Source organism: Solanum dulcamara, chromosome 5 (assembly GCF_947179165.1).
Source record: "Solanum dulcamara chromosome 5, daSolDulc1.2, whole genome shotgun sequence".
NCBI lineage: Eukaryota > Viridiplantae > Streptophyta > Magnoliopsida > Solanales > Solanaceae > Solanum > Solanum dulcamara.
In genome coordinates this window covers 38380565-38403617 of record NC_077241.1, presented here as the reverse complement: position 1 = coordinate 38403617, position 23053 = coordinate 38380565, and the positions used below count along the sequence as shown (strand labels likewise).

At 36.9% G+C, this 23053-nt stretch overlaps 1 long non-coding RNA gene across 2 annotated transcripts; it reads left to right on the top strand.

Annotated features, from left to right (window-relative positions):
- Nucleotides 1-204: 204 nt before the first annotated feature.
- LOC129889142 (uncharacterized) lies at nucleotides 205-16253 on the top strand. Of its 2 annotated transcripts, XR_008766817.1 has the most exons (5): nucleotides 205-555; nucleotides 1650-4528; nucleotides 11476-11538; nucleotides 14966-15001; nucleotides 15821-16253. It is a non-coding gene; the product is annotated as an uncharacterized LOC129889142 (long non-coding RNA). The 2 variants fall into 2 exon arrangements; XR_008766816.1 differs by having other exon boundaries at nucleotides 205-4528.
- The last annotated feature ends 6800 nt before the right edge of the window (nucleotides 16254-23053 follow it).

The following is a 23053-nucleotide window of genomic DNA, read 5'->3' as shown; positions in this document are numbered from 1 at the left end:
TTTTAGCTATGTAACTTGTCTATATTTTATTAGTATAAAAGGAATTAGTTAATATTTCTATTTTTATATTGTATATTATTTTATTTTATCTTCAAAATAAAAACAAATTTCCCCTAAAACCACTACCTCCCATTACCTCACACGTGTTCTCATTTCCTAAAGATAACCAACCCACAACCTACACAACCCCACTACCCCATTAACCTGCGCACAAAGACACTCTACTCTCACCCTCACATCTCACACTTATGTACTCCATTCACACCCAAAAACACAAAGAGAGAATGCAGCACACGTAGTACAGACACCAATTCACACACTATTACATCCTACACAAAAATTCACATGGACATAAACATACAAACTCTCACAAAAAAATCCTAACAAAAAAACTCACAACACAGTGCACAAAAAACAACATCCCCAAAACTAGAGAAAAGAAAGAAAGAAAAAATCAAAAAAAAAACGAAAATGCAGAGATCGAGGTTTGTTTTCGTGGTTCCGAGTTTGTGGTTCCTATTATAGTCTTTGTTTGTGAATTAATCTTCACAAAAGGTAATACTTATATTTTTTTTGTTTATCTAATGCCGCAATTATATGATATTTGATTTCAATGTTATAAAGTTGCCCAAATTTTGTTTAACACATTCATATTCTTAATGGTATAATTGGAAGTATGCTGAAATTTTTTCGATTTCATTAAATTTAGAATAAAATTGATGTAATATGTAGTTAGTATTTTACATGCAAAAAATTTATATGTGAACCCTGGTTTTATTTAACAGTTTCATCTTTTTCTTAGTTGAACTTTTACTCCAAAAATAAATATATAGTTGTTATGCTTATATGAAAAGCCACCGTTAGTCTTGTAGGAACATTAATTTTAGTTTAAAAAATTTGAAGAGTGGGTCATTAAAGTTCGGTAACTTTATTACTACTGAAATGGATTTAAACTTTAAGATATGAAGATTTTAGTAAAAATATGGAGATCAAAGAATCTAATTTTTTCGACATAAAGTAATTATATTAGTTAGTGTAAAATAATATTTAACCTTGCTTAGTAAAAATAATATTTGGTATTTAATTCAAATGTTTTTTTAATGGGTTCGCACCTAATAAATTTTTATTTTATTTTTTGGGGGAATAATCAAATATATTTTTTTGTAAGATTGACGTATGAAGTTCTGTCTATTTATTTATTTTGATAGATAGTGAGGATTGAGAAGAGCGAGAGTGGTGCAATTTTTTTATTTTAAATCCATTGTAAAGTAAAAAAAAATTACTCCAGAAGAATGGTTTAGGATTTTTAATTCAAAGAAAATTATTGATATTTTTATATGTGATAATAAATAATTCGTGGTAATGTTAAAAAACGTTGCAATCAATACACCACACACTAATAAAATAAGATAGTTTCAAACAAGTTTTTAATAAATAAAAAAAAAGGGGTAAATAACACTTTATTCTTAAGTTAATAAGTATAATATACTTAAAATTAGTTTAAGCCATATATAAATCAACATAGAGACCGTGCTAAAACCACAAAACTCGAGGGGTGCCTCACATCTTCCCCTTGGTTAACAGAATTTCTTACCCGAATTTCTAATTCGCAAATCATAAAATAAAGAGTTAATTTTCATTTTGATTAGGGATTTAACAAGGTGACTTGGAACACCAAAACTCAATTTCAAATGGCAACTCTGAATGATAAATAATTCATTTTCAAACACTTCAATTGGAAAAACCCATCAAAAAAGGAGTGTGACATCTCTGGCGACTTTGCTGGGGACAATCAGACTTAGGGTTTTTTAATATTGATTTGTGTATGGCTTTTATTACTTTTATAATATTGTATTTATTGGCCTAATGTATTGATTGCCCTCTTATTTACTGCTTTGATATTATTTGAATTGTACTATAAATTATCTTTTCTCGTACACTCATCTGAGTCTTCTGAAAGATATATTACGTTCGGAGACGTGATCTACACTCCCAAACCTTTCTTTGAGATACCAGAGATGCGATTGCATTCATGGGAATAATTTTATAGTAACACATATTTTAGGATGGATATGACTAATAGTGAGGCTGGAAAGCCATGCTACCGGAAAGCTATCCCTTCCCGACTCAAGTAGTCCATTCATTTTACAACCAGTCTAGACATCTATCTTCTTCAGGTTTAAACTTAATAAAACTGAACACAGGCAAGGTTATCTCTAGTAGACTCCGCTTGTTTGCATTATTTATATTTGACTTAGTGAACTCGACACTAGAGTTGGGTCCATCTAGGACAAATATTCCTCTCTTATTTGACCACTTAGATCATTATATGTGGTAGCTTAAAATATATTTATTTGGAAGATCTTTGTATGTTGACCAATTTTTAGGGTGATCATTGGAATGAGAAAAAGAGATCTTTCAATTTTATATGAAAAGAGAGGAAGAAAACACAAAATATATTTCTTGTTTAGTTCTTATACATTTCTAAAAAATGAATAGTTTTTTAAAAAAAAAATAAAAATCACAAAAAAAAAGTTGGTTTTTAGTTTCTTTTGTACAGTTCATAAAAAGAAAACTCAAAAGATTTTTCTTTCAAATTACTTTGAAAAAATTGCTTGTAAAGTCAGGTTTCAATATTTTAAAGTTTTGCCTAACTGTCCAATCTGACAAACTACAAACACCTGATTCTCACATCATTGAGATACGTAGGCAACCTTCCTTGGGTACGGTGGTCCTTATAAAAAAAAGATTCAAAAAAAAAGAAAAGAAAAGTTTTTCCATATCCACAACAAAAAAATTATTTTCTTGTTCAAAAAAGCTAAAAAAGAAAGAAAGTTCTTGTTTCATATTCAATAAAAAAAGGTTTTGTTTATGAGCTTTGCGAACTATGTGCACTGAATTTTGTCACCTCGATGAGATAGTAGGCATCTCTCAATGGATTCGGTGATATAAGTTCAAAAATACTAAAAAATAAAATTAACCCTCATTCCAAAAAAAAAAGTTGTTATCCTTCTTCAAAAAAAACTTTTCTTACTTTATGTTTCAAGCTTTGCGAACTACACATCACTTAATTTTTATCACCTCAATGAAATACATAGTCAATGTAATGAGTTATCCCCGTCGTTAGGATAGGCCAATGGAGAAGAAATTTGGGTTAGAAAATTTTGGATAGTAACTTTGGAAAAATTTAGCCTAGGCCAGACTTGGACGAATTCTGAGTCAGGTGAGATCTAGGGTGACCTTGTGATATGTGGGGCATAGAATCTTTAATTTGGCTGGGTCAGCTGATAGCCAAGAAGATACAGAGCATTTACAGTTTCACGGAATCGCATTTAGGTGAGTAAAACTCTATGTATTGAACTTGGCGCGAAGGATATAAATTTAGACATCTTGAGAAGAGGGTATGATGTGAAAGGGTAAACTTGGAGACTCTTTACGAGCTCTCTGTCTCTACCTATCCCACAAGAGCAGAGTTAGTGCCGTCAGGTCGGGGCAGCCAGAGCGGGAGCCGGACAGTCACGACTTATTACGAGGAAAAAACCCCAGTAACAGTTTTCTACATAAAAATGGTTTTTAAGATGTTAGGAGGTGACCCAGGGTGTTATTAATCAATTTTCCACGGATTGTTATGCAAAATATAAGATTTATACTCCCCAACCTCATAATTCAATTCCTAGAACCCATAATCTATGGTGGGTGATCTTGAGGAAGGGTTTTGACTTGAAAACTAATTGTGGAAAGTAGCCCTAGAATGGGGGTTAGGATCATGGAGTTGGCCTAGGATGGGAATTGTGTTATAATCATATTATTAGGCTATTTTGTTGATCCTTTGTATATATTTACAATGTTTAGATAAAGAACAAGCAGAATGAACCCGAAAAAAGAAAAATTACTACATCTTAGAGTGGTTGAAGCTCGAATTCAAGGTAGGTGATGGTCTTGTTTGTCGTATGTATTTCATGTACTTTCTAAGTAAGCATGTGTGTATATGAATAGGGAAGTATTCTATCAAATATGTGAATGATCACTTATTGCATGTTTTGTGATGAATCTGTTCTTGGTTATATAATGTGGACTATTATTGGTAAATTGTGATTGATTTGCATAATAGAATTGGGTGTCACATTCCGATACATAATTGGATTGGAAGTCATATTCCGACACACATTTGGATCAAGTATCAACACAAACCTTGGATCGGGTGTCACATTTCGACACAAATTAAGTATTTGCAGGTCCCGTGAGAGGACCCTTATGTGAAGTTGCATGATATTGAGATTATTGGACTGTGGTCTTACAGAGGACTAATTGGCATGAAAATGATCAAGTTTATTCTGTATATATATGCTTACTATATTGAGTTTACTTATCCATTATTCTCTTATTACCTAGCCGCGTGATCCTACCAGTGCACTGTTAATTTTATGTACTGATACTACACTTGTTCTGTCTTTGTTGAGTACACGGCATATTCAGCTGACTGTGGAGAGACCTTGCTTAGAGGAGTGACAATTGTTCGAGTTCAAGGGTGAGCTGTTTCTTTCAAGACTGTCGTGGACTCTCAATTATTTCTAGTCCTTCTTACGGGACTTAGATGTTCAGACATTGGTTAATTATTTGAAGACTTTCTTATGGGAATTGTACTCCCTTTCTAGAGTTGTTGGTCCCTTAGAGTTTTGGTAGGAATAACTTTCAGTTCTTAGGATATTTTTGCATGTTCTAAGGCATTTACTAGACCATCTTGAGTTTATGGGGACTCGGACTTATATATTTAATTAAGACTCCTTCCACATTATTATCTTGTTTGTTTACTATGCTTGCTAATTGTTGGGTTGTTGAAATGGTTCTCCCACCGGAGGGTTAGTGTGGGTGCTACTCACGGCGGGTGGGGGTCGTGACAAAATTGGTATTAGAACCCTAGGTTCATTGATCTTGTCATACCAATACGATTTTAGTAGAGTATTGTGGAGCGGAATGGAGACGTTTATACTTTTCTTTGAGAGGCTACAAGACTTTAGGAATAGTTTCTCTATCTTCCTTCCTTTGTGCTATGAATTGATTCCAATTGGTATTTGTTGATCCAAATTAGTATCTAACTCTTTCACTCTCTTATTCGAAGATGGTTAATACCCACTACAATGGTGTTTGGCCCGTGGCTCCAGTTGATCCAGAGGAAGAGCTGGCCATTTAAGGGTGTAGTAGAGGTAGAGGAAGGAGATGGAGACATAAAAGAGGCCAAGGGAGAGAAGCATCTGCCAGGGTCGAGGTTCCAATTAAAGAGGTGCTAGTAAGTAAGGCCCCTCCCGCTCCACAGAATGAGTTAGAGGAGAATTTAAAGGTTGGGGAAGAAGAAGGAGTTATTGAACAGGAGGAAGACACCCGAGATGGGGATGCCGATCTTCCCCCTATGGACTCCATATTAGATCAGCAGATTGTGTCCTTTCTAAGTGGGTTGGCTGGAATTGGCACCATTCCCACCATGCCCGCAGCACCAGCTTCTTTTGCTCACCCTTTTGATGCTGCAGCTCCGCTAGTAGATAAGGTGGTAGGCACTGATGACTTCTTCAGACCACTTATTGGCCCTATTATGACTGGTACTTAGCATGACATGCTCACCAAGTTTCTAAAGGTCAAGTCTCCGGTCTTCCATGGTACCAAAAATAAGGATGCCTATGAATTCATTCGTGATTACTATAAGAGGTTAGGAAAGTTGGGAATAGTGCACCAGCACGGAGTGGAGTTTGTGAAATTTCAACTGCAGGGTGATGCCAACCAGTGGTAGAGGCTTATGTAGAGTGTCGATCACCAATGTTGCCCCCACTTACTTAGGTCAAGTTTCATGTCTTATTCCTGGAGAAATTTGTGCTACGCATCTTGAGGGACCACTAAAAGGATGAATTCATGGCATTGGAGTAGGGAAGTATGTTTGTGGATGTTTATGAGGCCAAATTCCATGTGTTGTCCAGGTATGCTACTCAACTAGTGACTAGAGAAGAAGAATGAATCCGGTTATTAGTGAAGGGGTTGAACCCGGAGCTACAGGTGTTGTCAGTTCATATGACTTTGTCAGCCAGGAATTTTAACAAAGTCACTGACTTTGTGAAGAGGGTAAAGGGTGTGAGGAGAGATGGGCAGGCCAAGGCTTTGGCTAAGAAGCCCAAGAGCACAGGTAAATTTTAGAGATCCTATTTTAGAGGGTCGGGCAAGTCGGTAATTGCAGCCCGGCCGATTCAATCAGCTCTGCCCGCTTCTACTAGCAGTTTTTTAGGTACTCCACAATAGCATCCGGCCTATGAGGGCCAAGAAGTATCATTTCTAGGTAGTAGGCTATCTTTTGATTGCGGTTGCTTCTATTATGGAGAACCATGATATATAAGGAGAGAAGTTCCTCACCCCCATGGGATAATTTCGGCACCCTAGTAGGCCAGAACAATAGTACCTGCAGCCAGGAGAGGCAATGGTAGAGAACATACAGAGGGTGGGCGAGGCAAAAACCAGAGAGGCCGTGGGGGTCAAGGTAATGGTAGTGCAGGTTGAGGAGCAGCACATCCAGACAGGGAGGTGGATCATCAGGATTACCGACCTCAGTTTTATGCATTTTGGGGCAAGATCGTAAAAGAGGCGTCTGACGCAGTGATCATAGATACTATTCTTGTCTGTGACCGTATGACTACTATTTTATTTGATTTGGGGTCAATTTATTCGTATGTGTCCATGAAATATGCCTTGAGTTTTAATGCATTATGTTATATACTTGATGCCTCTGTCCATGTTTCTACCCCTGTTGGAGAGTCGGTCATAGTCACCCATATTTATCGTGTTTGTTCTGTGATGTTTATGGGGTTTCATACTTGGGTAGACTTAGTGAATTTAGACATGACTGATTTTGATGTAATCTCAGGCATGACTTAGTTGACCTCTTATTTCGTTGTACTTAATTGTAAAGCAAAAACAGTGGCTCTAGAGATCCCAGAGAGGGAAAGGTTAGAGTGGAAAAAGGTGTACTGGCCTAATCCAGCCAAGGTCATATCCTTTCTCCAATCTAGAAAAATTGTGAGGTAGGGTTGTTTGGCCTATCTGGCCCATATTCGAAAGGTTAATGTAGAGCCTCCCTCTATTGAGTCTATTCCAGTAGTGCATAAGTTTCTAGAAGTGTTTCCTTCAGAATTGTCTGGTATGCCTCCCGACAGAGACATAGATTTCTGCATTGACTTAGAGCTGAGCACTCATTCAATTTCCATTCCTCCCTACCATATGGCTCCGACAGAGTTAAGAGAGCTTAAGGCTCAAATCAAAGAACTCATTGATAAGGGATTCATCCATCCCAGCGCTTCTCCATGGGGTGCCTCATGTTGTTTGTTAAGAAAAAAGATGGTAGCATGAGAATGTGTATTGACTACCAATAACTGAATAAGGTTACCATTTATAATAAATATCCCTTACCGTGTATTGATGATATTTTTAATTTGTTGCAAGGTGCATCAGCCTTTTCAAAGATTGATCTCCAGTCTTGATACCATCAATTAAAGATCAGACCTGAGGATATGTCCAAAATATCTTTTAGAACTAGGTACGGGCATTATAAATTTTTGGTGATGTCTTTTGGCCTAACTAATTCACCTGCAGCCTTCATAAGTTTGATGAATAAGGTGTTCAAGCCATTCCTGGATTCTTTCATTATTGTATTTATAGATGATATTTTGGAGTACTCAAAGAGTGAACAAGAACATGCAGATCATCTTCTATTGTTCTAGGTGTTCTGGGAAAACAGAAGTTGTACACAAAATTTCTAAGTGTAAGTTCTGGTTGCTTTCAGTTGCCTTTTTGGGTCATATTGTTTCAAAGGAAGGGGTAATTGTAGATATATAGAAGATTTAAGCAATTAAAAACTAGGCTCGGCCTAATTTCGTGACTGAAGTTAGGAGTTTTGTTGGACTGGCTAGTTATTATCATCGATTAGTGAAGAACTTTGCCTCTATCGCCACTCATTTGACTAGAGTGACTAAAAAGAAGGTGTCCTTCGAGGGTACTGACAAATGCGAAGAGACCTTCCAAATGCTTAAGACTCTTCTGACCACAACGCCTATTTTGGCCATGCCAGTTAAAGGTAAAGACTTTATTGTTATTGTGATGATTCACATTTCGGTTTAGGTATTGTATTGATGCATGATAAAAATGTCGTAGCCTGTGTTTCACGGAAGTTGAAGGTGGATGAGAGTAACTACCCAACTCATGACTTGGAGTTGGCAGCCGTAGTGTTTGCCCTTAAAATCTAGAGGCATTAACTTTATGGCATCAAATTTAAGATATTTACAGACCACCGCAGTTTGTTGTATGTATTCACCTAGAAAGACATGAATTTGACACAACGGAGGTGGATGGAGTTGCTCAAAGACTATGATGTCACCATTCAGGTAAGAGTAATATGGTAGCAGACGCATTAAGTCGGAAACCAATTAGCATGGGCAGTCTAGCCTATTTAGGAGCCTGCAAGCAGACCCTGGCTAGAGAGATTCATGCCATGAAGGTTAGATTCATAAGGCTAGGCATCTCAAAAAAGGTGGGGTGCTGGCCAGTGTTGATCTAAAGCCCACTTTTATAGAGGAGATTAAGTCCAAACAATTTGAAGATGTAAATCTGAATGATATAAGAGAAACAATTTTGATGGGCAAGGCTCAGGATTCAGCACTTGATGTAGGTAGGGTGATCAACTTTAGGGGAAGGATTTGTGTTCACCGAGTGGAGGGCATAATTCAGAAAATTCTGTCTGAATCTCATGGTTTGTGATATTCTATTCACCCCGGAGTAACCAATACATATCAAGACTTGAAACATCTATATTGGTGGCCGGGTATGAAGAAGGACATAATCAAATATGTAGCCAAGTGTCAGAATTGTCAATAGGTGAAAGATGAGCACCAAAGACCTGCAGACTTACTCCAAAGAATGCTCATTCCTAAATAGAAGTGAGAGGGGATAGCCATGGATTTTATGGTAGGACTCGCCAAGACCTTGGAGAAGTATGATTCCATTTGGGTGGTAGATGATTCTATTTGGGTGGTGGTTGAGAGGTTGACGAAGTTAGCATACTTCATTCCGGTTAGAGTGGACTATAATGCACAACAATTGGCAAAACCTTATATGCAAGAGATATTAAGGTTGCACGGGGTGCCCCTTTCTATTATTTTAGACTGTGGTATGCAGTTCACTTTTAAATTTTGGAGAAAGTTACACGAAGAGCTGGGCACTCAGCTTACCTTCAGCACCTTTTCATCCACAGACTGACAGGCAGTTAGAGAGTACTATCCAAGTGCTAGAAAATATGTTGAGGGTATGTGTGATTGACTTTGAGGGACATTGGGATAAGTTCTTGCCCTTGTGTGAGTTCTCCTACAACAATAGTTATCACTCTTGCATTGAGATAGCACCATTTGAAGCTCTTTATGGGAGGGGATGCGGGTCTCTCATAGGGTGATTTAAAGATGGAGAAGTGGAGCCATTGGGGGTAGACTTACTAAAGGATGCTCAAGAAAAGGTAAGGAGCATCCAAGCTAAGCTTCTAGTAGCTCAAAGTCATCAAAAAGAGTATTATGACCGTAAGGTAAGGGATATGACATTCGAGGCTAGTGAGAAAGTACTTCTAAAGGTGTTACCCCTTAATGGGGTGATAGAGTTTGGTAAAAAGGGCAAGTTCAGTGCTCGCTATATTCACCCCTTTGAAATTCTTGATTGTGTAGGGCAGTGGCGAACAGATTATCCTTATCACTTAGCTTGTTGGGGGTACATCAGGTATTGCATGTGTCAATGTTGAAAAAGTACCATGGAGATGGGACTACATTATTAAATGCTACTCAGTTTTGTTAAACAAAGATCTTCAATATCAGGAAGAGCCTGTTGCAATCCTTGATTGTGATGTTCGTAAGTTGAGGACTAAGGATATCAATATGGTAAAGGTGCATTGGAAGCATAGTTCGGTGGAGTAAGCTATTTGGGAGATCGAGAAGTACATGAGAGAAAAGTATCCTAAGTTGTTCATCGAAGCAGATACTACTTTATCTCTACTTTAACTCTATTTTCCCTAATTGGTCACTTGGAGACGATTGATGGGTAAATTGATATCTAATGTAATGATCTATCCCTATTATTATGAATAGGCCAATGGGGAAGGAATTTAGGCAAGAAAACTTTGGTTGGTAACTTTGGGAGAATTTAGCCTAGGCCAGACTTGGATGAATTCTGAGTCAGGTGAGGTCTAGGATGACTTTGTGATGAGTGGGGGATCGCATCTTTGATTTGGTTGGGCTAGCTGATAGGCAAGACAATACAAAATATTTACGACTTGAAAAAATCACATTCGGGTGAGTAAAACTCCATAAATTGAACTTGCCATGAAGGGTACAAATTAAGACATCTTGGGGAGAGGGTATGTTGTGAAAGGGGAGACTTGGAGACTCTTGAAAATTTCTTTGTCTCCACCTATCCTGCCAGAGCGGGATTAGTGTTGCCAGAGCAGAATGGTCCCATCAAAGTGGGATAGTCCTACCACAGTGGGACAATCTCGACTTATTATAGGGTAAAACCCCAAAAATAGTTTTCTGCATAAAATCTGTTCTGAAGACATTAGGAGGTGACCCAGGGTGTTTTGATCACTTTTCCATGGATTTTCCCACAAAAGGTAAGATTTCTACTCCCCAAACTCATAGTTCGATTCTTAGAATCCTAATCTATAGTAGGTGATCTTGAGGGAGGGTTTTGACTTGAAAACTAACTGTGGAAAGAAGCCCTAGAATGGGGGGGTTAGGATCATGGGGTTGGCCTATAATAAAAATTATGTTATAATTCATATTAGTTAGGCCCTTTTGTTGATCGTTTGTGTGTATTTACTATTTTTAAATCAAAAACAAGTAGAACGAACCTAAAAAGGGAAAGCTCTTGCATATTAGAGTGGTTGAAGCTCGAATTCGAGGTAGGTGATGGTTTTATGTATATATGAATAAGGAAGTATGCTATCGAATATGTGGAATGATCACTTACTACCCTGTTTTGTGATGAACTTGTTCTTGGTGATATAATGTGCACTATTGTTGGTAAATTATGGTTGATTTGCATAATAGGATTGGGTGTCACGTTTCAATACATAATTAGATCGGGAGTCACATTCCAACACACATTTAGACAGAGTGTCACATTTAGTCACAAACCTTAGATCATGTGTCACATTCCAACACAAATTAAGTATTTGTAGATCCCATGAGAGGACCCTTATATAAAGTTGCAAGATATTGAGATTGTTGAACTGTGATCTTGCTGAGTACTGATTAACATGAAAATGATTAAGTGTATTCTGTATATATGTACTTACTATATTTAGTTTACTTGTCCATGATTCGCTTATTGGCTAGCCACGTGATCCTATCAGTGCACTGTTGATTTTATATACTGATACTACACTTATTCTGTCTTTATTGAGTACAGGGCATATTCAACCGACTATGGAGAGACTTTATTTAGAGGAGTGACAATTGTTCGAGTTCAAGGGTGAGTTGTTTCTTTCAGGCTGTCGGAGACTCTCGATTATTTCTAGTCCTTCTTCCGGGACTTAGATGTTCAGACATTGGTTAATTATTTAATGACTTTCTTATGGGAATTGTACTTTCTTTCTAAACTTGTTGGTTCTTTAGAGTTTTGGTGTACGAATGACTTTCAATTCCTAGGATGTTTTCCCATATTTTAAGTTGTTGCCTAGACCTTCTTGAGTTTATGGGGACTTAGGCTTATATCTTTAATTAAGACTGCTTCCGCATCCTTATCTTGTTTATTTACTGTGTTTACTAATTGTTGGGCTGTTGAAATGGTTTTCCTACTAGAGGGTTAGTGTGAGTGTCATTCACGGCGGGTCGGAGTCGTGATAGTCAATCCCCTATGTGTGTGGTAATCCTTAATACAAAGAATTTTTATTTCTTATTAAAAAAAGTATTTCTTGACTTAATTGACACCAACATATTTAGGAGTGTGTATGAGAAAAAGAAAAGTATTAAACTATTTGGCATGATAGAGGAAACTTACTTTGTTGTGACCAATAGATTCTCTTGGTACCTCTTAATTATACTTACATGACACTTGAGAAATTTTCTTGCTCCAAATCAGGGTTAAAATAAATCTGAGCTCATTGTTTTATGTGTATTGTGTGGTGAGCTTTAGATCTAAAATTCAATTACATTACTTTGTTGATCTAGAACTCAGCCTGAATGTTTGTTGAGGCAAAATTTTGAGCAACACTGAACTTGAGAAAGGATTGTAGGCTTTCTTTGACCCGATTGTGCCTATGAAGCCTATCAAATGTCATGTGATTCATAAAACTCCCCATTTGAGCCTAACTTTTTTTTATTTGAGTAACCACATCTTAACCTATATCATTATCAGAGTATAAATGTATTGCCCCTTGATTCCATCTTCCTTAGCGCAATGCTAAAGATTTATGCACTTTCGAAATGAAAAGATGAAAATTGTGAAAGTCAAAATAAAAAAACTTCAACGAAAAGGAGTGAAAATGAGGGAAAAATAAAATAAATGAGGAGAAGTTTTCAAGAAAACAAAGATCAAGTGTGAAAATAAAGAAAATAAATTGAGAGCATAATGCACTGCTTAGGAAGGAAATAGTCATTTTATCCAAAAAGATTATCTTACCATTCCAAGCCTACATTATAAGGTGATACCTATTCTCACATTAGTGGATACTTACACGAGGACATTTGGTATCTCAATCTCATGCATTGACCATCTTTCTAAGTGTGAGTGACTTTCAAAATGTCTTACGATCTAAATTATTCTAATTGTGTGAATTAGGACTTTTATTTCGATAAGGGCATTTGAAACATGAGGATATGAATATTTCTAACCCCTTATTTGATGCAAGATGAATAGATATTGTCAATACTTAAGTATGTTTGAGGTACCATTTAAAACTATAGGGATTACTTCAAAATTGACCTTAGATTTATCTGGAAGTAGTTGAAAGTGATTCATATGCATAATATTAATTAATGGTACCAACTAAAGTGAAGACATTGTCACCTATGAATTGATTTTTTTAATCTTTATCCTCCAACATTCTTTTAAAAGATGTCTTTTTAAAAAAAATAAGCACAAGAAAAAAATGTAACACCTCATATTATTCTAACCTAGACTAAGTTTGAGGACCATAAGAAATATTGAAAAAAATGAGTTGTGCCTATGTATGCGAGTCAACCTACGTGTTATAGGAACTCATATGGATCGTAGGAGGGACTCGTAGTGATGGCATTGAGGTTTGAAATCTGGACAAGTCTAGAAGTAAGTCAACGAGTCTATTGACGACTCGTAGAGAAATCGTCGACCTGTAAGAATGAGTCATGGGGTCGAGGTCTAACTTTTGAAAAATATAAGCCTCAGTACTTTAACTACGAGTTGATAAGATAAACCGTAGAAAGGATCACGAGTCGTAGAAACAACTCGTAGAGACCCTTGACACTTACCTAAAAATTCAAGACTCCAAGTCACTTCTACGAGTGAATTTCATGACTCGTCAAAGAATCTACGAGTCATAAACACGACTCGTAGAAGAGATTCAGAGACTCAGAAATTCAGAGTCTGATAATGTCGATAAGACGAAAAGGGTCTACGACCCATAAAACTTTCTATGAGTAGTAGACTTGACTCATAGAAACATTTATAGATTGCAACTCAGTTCTACGACTGGTCTACTAAGACCCGTAGAAGTGTCTATGAGTCATAGAACGGATCCGTAGATAGCCAGAGTTGATTTTTATGAAGGGTATTTGTGTCTTTTCCCACCCTTCCCCAACTAAAACCCTGACGTTTTAGGACTAAATTAATTACCTTATCATTACCTATTACGCATAACACTCTCATTAACACTTAGATTATTTGAGAGCAAAGATTTGAGAAAAGGAGAAAGATTAGGGTTCAAGTTCTTCGAGCGAGGTCCTTGAATTCTTGATTGTTCTTCGAGTTACAGGTATATAAGGCTAACTAAATCATGGTTTAAGTTCTTTCATGTTCCCCTAAGTATACGATTAGTTGAGTAGTAAGTGATATAGGTCTCCTACGAATGAATCTTTGAAAGATCTTTTTAAATTCTAGTGCATTTTTGTATAATTTCGCATGATTGATAGTTTTCATGAATTAAACACTTAAAATAAATAATTGTACTTCTCCCTACATGAACCCTATTTCAGTATTAACTTTTAATGTATTACACAATAATTAAGTCTAAAAGTTTGATTGGTGAATGTTGAATGAGCATGAGTCGAACTTGAGTTAGATAGTAGAAGTCTAAATGATTGTTGATTGGAGTTTTGATGAGTCATAAATGAGTCTTGAAGAGAATATCTAATTGAAATAAGTGATATTTGAGATGACGATTGAGTTGATTAGAGTCCAATGTGACTAGATAGATTGATTTGTATAAACAGATTGATTTGAGTCTTATGAGCATATTAAGTCTTGGGAGGACTATTAAGCACCGAATTGGGTAAGAGTATAGTTATAACTCAATTTCCATGAACTACGTCGCCAACGTAGGATGGAGGGTTAAACCTCTTAAGTCCTAAAACAATGGACTTTGACTAATTGTGGATCCAATGATAGTGATTCGTCCTTTACTCTGGCAAGGTCTTGGACGGGTGTGGCAACGACACCCCTTTGTTGTACATCACCGGTTCATAGGTGATGGTTGTCGGTTAGAGAAACTCTCAATTAGGATATGATCTTGCATGATAGGATTGTTTGACTGAGATTATAGATGATTGAGTTGATTTGAGAAATATTTTCTAAATTCTAAATTTTTGCATATCCCTTGAGTTGATTGATGAGCTTGAGGTAAGTATTTGTTGACTGTTTCTCCTTTCTGTCATTTTACATACTCGTATATTTCATGTACTGACGCTATTTGGATCCTCAACAGGTGCATCGTTGATGATCACTCCCACTCTAAGATTTGGTGAGTTCTCCATACATCCAAAGTCACTCTAGATTAGTTATATTTTCTTTGAGTATTCATTTTTGGATAGCCATGGACTTTTCATTGGAACCTTCTGGATAGTATTAGAGGTTTTATAGAAAGATAGATGATAGTGTCGAGTAATGTTTTTGTTTTCAAAATTATCCTTATGATATGGAGTTGATTTGAGGTTTGTTTTAAATACATTATTCTCCTTGAAATGTTGATTTGGTTATCCCACTTGACTGTCTTTTAAATATATTTTGAGTCTTCCTCTGAGTGATTAAATATGTGATCGAACCAAGTAGTTCGTTTGGAGACCAACAATTATCTTCGAGTGTCGGTCACGCCTAGGACACCCTCTTGGAATGTGACAAAAAAATATTTTTTGATCAATATGAACTATGTTTGAATAAGGTAAATCAATATTTCAAGCTCAAGATATTATCTGGAATGCATCATCAACTTTTAAGGTCATTTTCAATTCAAATAGTAGGAGTTCGCCTTAAGAACAAGGTCCATTTTTCAAACTCGAGTAGTAGAAGCACCTAGAGAACAAGTTAATCTTCAAGTTCGTTGAATTAAAAATGAATATCTCACCACTTGAGAAGGCTTGAAGACCCAAGTCAAGATTTAAGAGATGCTACATAGATAGGATCTTGTACTTGTATTTTCTTTTAATATTATCGTTCATTTTCATGTAAAAATAGGATCCACAAACTGGAGCCTACTTGTCAAGATCAGTCGGCCTATGAAGCCTACTGGGCACCTATTATTTTATTACTCATCCTACACTCTGCATTTGTTTTTGTGATGCAGGTCCGAGCACCAGTTACCAACACTGATTCAGGCCAACTGTAGTCTATTTTCGGAGGTGTGGGTGGGCATCTAGCATTTTTGGATTTTCCAGTCTTCATTTGTACATATTTGGCTGTCTTTTACTTTTTTTAGACAATTTTGTGTCTGTAGTCCACTTTTGGGACTTGTATCAGTATTTTGTAGTAGCTCTATATTTGTGACTTTTAGGTCTCATATAGTATGAGAATGGTGAGAAGAGATATATTTTACATCCCAAAGGGGCTATAATTGGAGATTCCATTGTTTCTGGTACAGAAGTTCCTATAAAATGGAAAATGCCCTACCTTTGAGTGTAGTTTGAACTATTGATTTACATAATTGGAAATAACCAATTAGGTTTACGACGAAACCTAGAAATCGATCACTGATCCAATTTGAGTACCTCTATAGGATCTAGGAGGGATCTTATATTTTGTTGTATATATGTTATCCGTTGTGCTTTCACTTATTCTTGTTGTTTTTGTATTTATTTCATACCATTTAGTTTCTACCTTAATCTCATTACTCGCAGTTTTGAAATACGAATTTGCTTATATCTACTAGTGGGATATAATAGGTGTCATCATGGCTCGAAAGGTCGGATCGTGACATTAACATAAATATATATAATAGGATCCTTATTCCAGTGATGTGGCACAATCACAAATCAACAATAATATTTTCTATTTTGATAGAAATATTAATTATTAATTACCCAAAACACGGCAAAACCTACTACCCCTAGACACTTCTTCAAACTAAAACGTCGCCTCCCCCAAATCCAGTTAAATAAACCCCAAAAACTATTAATGTTTTCATCAATAGGAGTATGCATACACCTCACTTTCTTTCTTTTCTTCCTCCCATACATATATGCAGGGGCGAATCTATGTTGTTCCGAAGGGGTGCCACGCCATTTTCGCTCTCGATTGAAAATCTATATATACATATATATTTGTGTATATATTTATAAGAAATGTAAAAATATTAAACATGACACCCTTAGAAATAATAAGTCTTGTGGTGCTAGTGGTTAAAACTTAGGTTTACTACCGTAGGAATGCAAGTTTGGGCCCTGTCGTGGGGTGTATTTTTTTTTAAAAAAAATTATCATGCAAAACATATGTAGCAATTTTATTGCAAAAAGAATTGTGAATAATTAGATTAGAACTCTAGACATCTTGTAAATAAATATCTTAACTAAACTAACAGAACAAATCTAAATTTTGTATGCAAATTTGCTAATAAATATTAAGTATTATCTTGCTCTATCCTTAAGCTTTTTTCATAGCTTATTGTTCAAAGCAGTGTGACACCTACAAATTCAAAATTTTGGATCCGTCTCTACGTAGATGGAATTTACATTTCTCTGATGAAGAAGAAACTCAAGACCGACATGAATCTCAATACTTAGGTGAAGTATAATTTTCCCTTCTCCACCTGTTTTAACCTTCATATATGCCAAACATATTTTTGTGTTACCATAAAATGAGATTATAAGGATAAGAATTACTGAAGCCACTTTGGAAAGTATGAATTGTTTAAACGAATACAAGATTATATCAGACCGACATGACAGAAGCTTATTCGATGTGCTCAAATCTCTTCTCACCTCAAAACGTTCCTGAACTAAATGTGGTACTGATATATACACACTCATGTTTCCTTTGAAGAAATTAAATTTTGTTAATTATTTTACGTTCGTTGTGCTCTTTGGAATTACAAAAGCTAGAATTTGTTCTTGCACTAAAATAAAACACATACGCATTTATTCACACACTAGATATGAGAAGCAATTGTTATTAATATCATAATAATTGGTTCTTTAGAAAACAATTTGCTTGTGGCCACTATTGTCAGTAGTGCATCACAATTCTGTTAATTAATTTTCATTAGCGGGGCCAAAAGTTCTTGGACATATACGATTCGAAGGTTTTTTCCTTCAAAATTTTCATATCCCTATTTCATAAAGCTTGATTTTTTTTACTGCAATTCATAGTCATTCTTGTAACTATTGCGATCCTCTTTTTTATTTTTTGTGGTGAATCCTTTTTGTTAGCAACGAAAATAATTAGGTGTCATACGGAAGCTAGCAAAGCAAACCTCGAATGACCATGAGTAAGAAGACAAACGAGAAATATACCAAAAGAGACACAAGCACTTAATGTGGTTCGGTCAACCGACCTACATCCACAAGAGGAGATGAGCAATCCACTATAAATATGAGAGTACAAATAATCGAGAGAAATAACCTCACACAATTCACTCTGAATAAAAAGAGGTTCACACAAGTGCTAACGTAACACTTGTGTCTCACCGTTTCTCCCTCTACACAAAATTCTCAAAGCCCCTAGGACTACATTGTGAATGCTACCAAGTTAGAAGGAATAAGCTTCTATTTATAGAGTCATAAACTTTTTCCTATAAGAAAAAGGACTAACCAAATATAAAGACATTGTGTTTTCCTGAAAAACCTAATTATACTAGAAAAGTCAAGGCAAACACCCAACACTTTTGAACTCTTAATTAAAAAGTCAAATACGTATAATTGAAAACTTCTTCTTTTTCCCTTTCTACCTGTCATATCTGATATTGCTGATAATATACAAGTAGTATAGCAGCTATGTTATTATGAAAATCAGTGGTGAAATCCCTTTAGGAGGGACCAAAACAGATTGCTCTCTTCCTTGCCATGGTTAGTAAAACTTTAATAGGCTATTCTAATTTATTTTTCTCAGACACAAATAATTAGTAAGACATTGCCTCCTTCCTAAAAAAGCAATATGGAGATTTAAAGAAATTTGTTAACCGTGGTGTTCGGGCCAACTTGCACTCACCTCGATTAATTTTACGGAATACTTGTCACCTTCCATTAATAATTAGTCCCATTTTGCATGCTTCTTATTGCGTGTAATGAAGTTTCTCCAATTTGTCTGCTCAGTTTTTAATATTCTCTTTTAAAAATGAGTAATTGACGTACAATAATCCATATTCCTTCTCATAATAATTTCTATGACGTAAAAATAAATAATGGATGTACAGTAATCTCTATGCCTTCTTAGATTCATTACTTTGGTTTTAGAGTTGCATGGTGTAAAATCTTGAAACAATGGAATAAGCTCAGTAAATTAACTTGAGAATATGTTCTTAGAGAGTATTGGAAGATGTTTATACATGGTTTGATTTTTAAACAATTTTATGTGTTCGTGCACTCATTGAGTTCTTTCATTTGACAGTAGTAGAATTTGATGATACAACAGTTTGTTAGTGATTGACACTATCAACAAGACATGTTTAACTGCTGCCACTTGACTCATGCTTTCTTCCTTGTGGGATATCTTCATCTCCAATATTTTTTTAAACATTTTTCATTATTTTAACTGTAACAAATGAACAATAATTTGTATATATTCTTCATTCTTTAATGTGAGTCATTTCTGTGATTTCAGTCTTTGACTGACACAACAATGAGTTATTACTCTACTCAAAACACTAGACCATTAACTGCTTGCATCCATTCACCTTAACTGTATAATAGTCAAAAAAATTCCTTAAGGCGTTGAATTTAAAATTTTTGTTTATGGTTTTATCTATTTCCCATTTCTTTCTATTTTTTCTTTTAAGGTGTTGAATAAGTCACTTCCCTGTTTTACCTAATATTTTTTACCTGTATTGCTTTGGGAGAGCTACTTTTTCGTTTCAGTTATCTTAAGTTCTCAGTTTATTCATCAGTGGATTGGTGTGCTTGGATATAAGCTCTGGAGTTCACTTTCGCATTATTACCACTTTCAACAATGAATTCTTATAATTCTCCGAGGATTAGGAAAGTGGAGATAGGGTCAAAATCCCAAAGGATATTTACAAAGACTACTAAAAAAGAGTGCGAACTTGGCTTGGTGTCCAGAATGGAAGAACAGTAAGAGACCGAAAATGGGGTTAACAGCAAAATAAAGAGCCCGGCATTTATTGTTGTAGGTATATATATATATATATATATATATATCGAGAGCTAAAGGTTTTACCCACCGCTGTAACGATCCGAACCGTCATTAGTCTCAATTAAAAAGAAATCACAAGAATTTGGCTTAACTGGGTTCCAATATTCCGCCAGAGCGAGATGGTCCCGCCTCGACGGCGCCGCCAAAGAGGAAATATGGCCGCCAGAACAGGAGGTCGTGCGACAGAACTTAAGTCACGAATTTATTATTTTCTCCACTTCTCCCAAGTGTGAGTTAGAGGCGAGGGTTTCTGCAAAACCTTCCAAAAAGGCTGCTCTTGAATGAAGAAGAGGAGGGGAGGGAATCTCAGATTTTGGAAGGCTTCAACCCGTAGAATTCAATCTGGTCTTAGTAGCTTTTGTACCTGTTTAGACTAGTATCCTTGGAAATTTTTATAATTGTATAAGCTGGTCTTTAATATAGTTTTCTTTAGAAATTTTAGTTAAATTATTCGAGTTTATTTTAAATTCCACAATTGTTCTTATATAAGGGGGTTAAGGGTTCTCCTGCTCAGGTCATAAAGTGAGTGTCCGCACGGTCCGATAGGTTGGATCGTGATAATTTGGTATCAGAGTCCAGGTTACCTGTCTCCTAGTACAAGAGCAAATGTGAAATAGACTTCTACGGGTTGGTGTGTTGACGTCCACATCTAATTTTCAGGAAGCTATGAAGCATTCTAGAAAATAGCTCTATTCCTTCTGTCTTAATCGTGCGGTCTATCGCTTGTGGTATAGATTGAGTCTAATTGGTATCCTTGAATTCTAATTGGTATCTCAACGAGGTAAACTGGACGTCGTTGTCACGGTTGAAGGAACACAAGTAAAGAGGTTGGAACCAAGAAGGTTCCAATTGGTATCTTGCCTGAGAGGCGGTGAGAATGCATGGATGATCAACTAATGATCATCCATGAAGCGGACTTAATTGACATATTTTAAACTTGCTTGAGTTATGTAGCTGGTATTTATTTGTTTGCATAGTGGTTTTTGACTTAATGTGTGAAACACCTTTGCCTGTGAACTGAAACTACGTGATATATGCTTTATAGTAATTTATAAGCTTGATGTCACAAAAGAGTCATAGCTGAATTATGTGCACTAGTCTTCTGTGAGATCCGAGTTGATTAGAGAATGTATTTTAATGTGTTAAATTATATACTCATGTGAGGAAATGCAGCCTGTAAATGGTGCATGGACTTACCATTGGTAATAATTGGTAAGGGAAATTAACAAGTGGGGACTGTAGAGAAACTCCAATTTTGGGGCAGTCGAAACTTGGTTGGAAATCAGGTGAGAAAAAGATTTAGTGTTGAACATTGGTCTAATAGTGATCATGAAAGATCATTAGCATATTTCGCACTTGAGCCAAAACAAAGTGTTGCTGAATTATGTCTATTTGATGTAAGGGATTGAACCATTGGCTTGAGTTAATAAGAACTTGATGTCACAAGTTATTTTAAATGATGCGTTGTTTATGTTGATGTACGTGGTCTAATGGGGGTGATAATCTCCTATGTGTGGTGTTGGGTTCGACTCTGGGACAGTTCATGTCAAGATTCTCATGGAAAAAGGAGTTAAATGAGTTAAGTTTAATCTTGGGAGTCTAAAGGAGAGTATGGGGCGGGAAAAATGCCTAAGGGAATTCTCTGAAGTTACTGTCTCGACGAATCCTGCACCAGCAGAAATATCTCGCCAAAGCGGGATTTCTTGAGACAGAATCCTCAGAAAGAGGTCCCCTGGTTTTCCCCTATTTTGGCAATGATCTTTTAAGTGCGGTTGGCTAACTCTAAGGTTGTGTAGTGATCAACTAAGACTATATAGAATTAAAAACGATAGTATTAATACGTACGATGATGTGAGGGGATTAAAAAGCATCCAGTGCTAACAAAAAATAGGATAAATAGTAAAGGAAAGAAATAAATATTTTGTTTCTTTCCCAAACGGGGGAAGGAGGGGAAGTGTCGTCATTAGAGTCCAGCCTCTTCAGAGGGTACTCGCCAGCCCAAGCCTCGTTCAGGAAGTTGAACCCTCGAAACATCTCTGGGCTCCTCGGTGGGGATATCTCTTTTGAGAGAGACATAAGAGAAGATGACCTTAATGGTCTTCCACATCCGCACCATAAGACAGTCTCTCTCTATGATCTTCTTCCTCTCCCACCACAGCTGGAGACAAAGCATCTCCACCTCCATAGCAGTAGCTGGTGGTACTAGGGTAGGGGTCTGGGCAAAGCGGCCTCCTAGTCTCCTCCGAACCGCAGCTAAGTCCTCATCCAAGTGAGGTTCAACTAGTGGCTGTGACTGAGTGGGAGGGGAAGAATCCTCGTCCTCATCCCCTACTGCTGCTGCTCGACTGCTCTCAGCCCCGTTATTCCTCTACTTCTTCAACACCCGGGAAGAGGTTCTCCTAATAAGAAAGGGGGTAAAGAGGGGGATCCATGGAAAGTACCTCAACTGAGTCCAGCAGTGGCACCCCCGTTGTCTTGCACATGGCAGTGATCAAATCCGATAGGAAAAAGGCTTTTTTATTACTGTAGTAGAACATCTTCCACTAGGACACAATCTGAGCCCCCATATTCAGGCCTATCCTATGAATGGCGCAAGTCACCACTAGAGCGCGTGGAAAGGTCACGTTTGTGAGGTTTCTGGAAGAGCGGATCCTACTAGCCACCAAGTGTAGCCACCTCTTAGCATCGTCTAACCAGTCAGTACTAGTGATACCCTCTGTACTGGGCCAGTAGACCCTGCTCTGACGCTCTGGGATCACTAGCATGTCCCATAACCATTTCAAGTTCATCTCCCTCAGTTTGGCCTTATACTCAACATTGGGGGCCTTGAGTATTTCCAACACAACATTAACATAAGCGGGACTCAAGGGGATATTCACTCCTCGGATGCAAATGGCGGGGTCAGGGTCATCCCAGCGAATCGTGGAGAGTATGGCATATAACTCCCTCACCTAACTGGTGTGTACTGAGGGAGGGGATTCGGTTAAAGGACCCCACCCAAACTCCTCCAGTCGGGCATAGAAGGTAGGGAGCTTGTCGGCCACACCAAACATGTGAAAGCCCCTCTCGGGAAGGAATTTGTTGTTTTGGAAGTTATGGTGCCTTTCCTGAGAGGCAGCATCGGGGAACTGGACAAATAGGAGGTTGGCATTGTCGTGGTGAGCCATAGTGAGGTACCTGCAACTTCCACAAAAATTCCAATTAAGATCAAATAGTA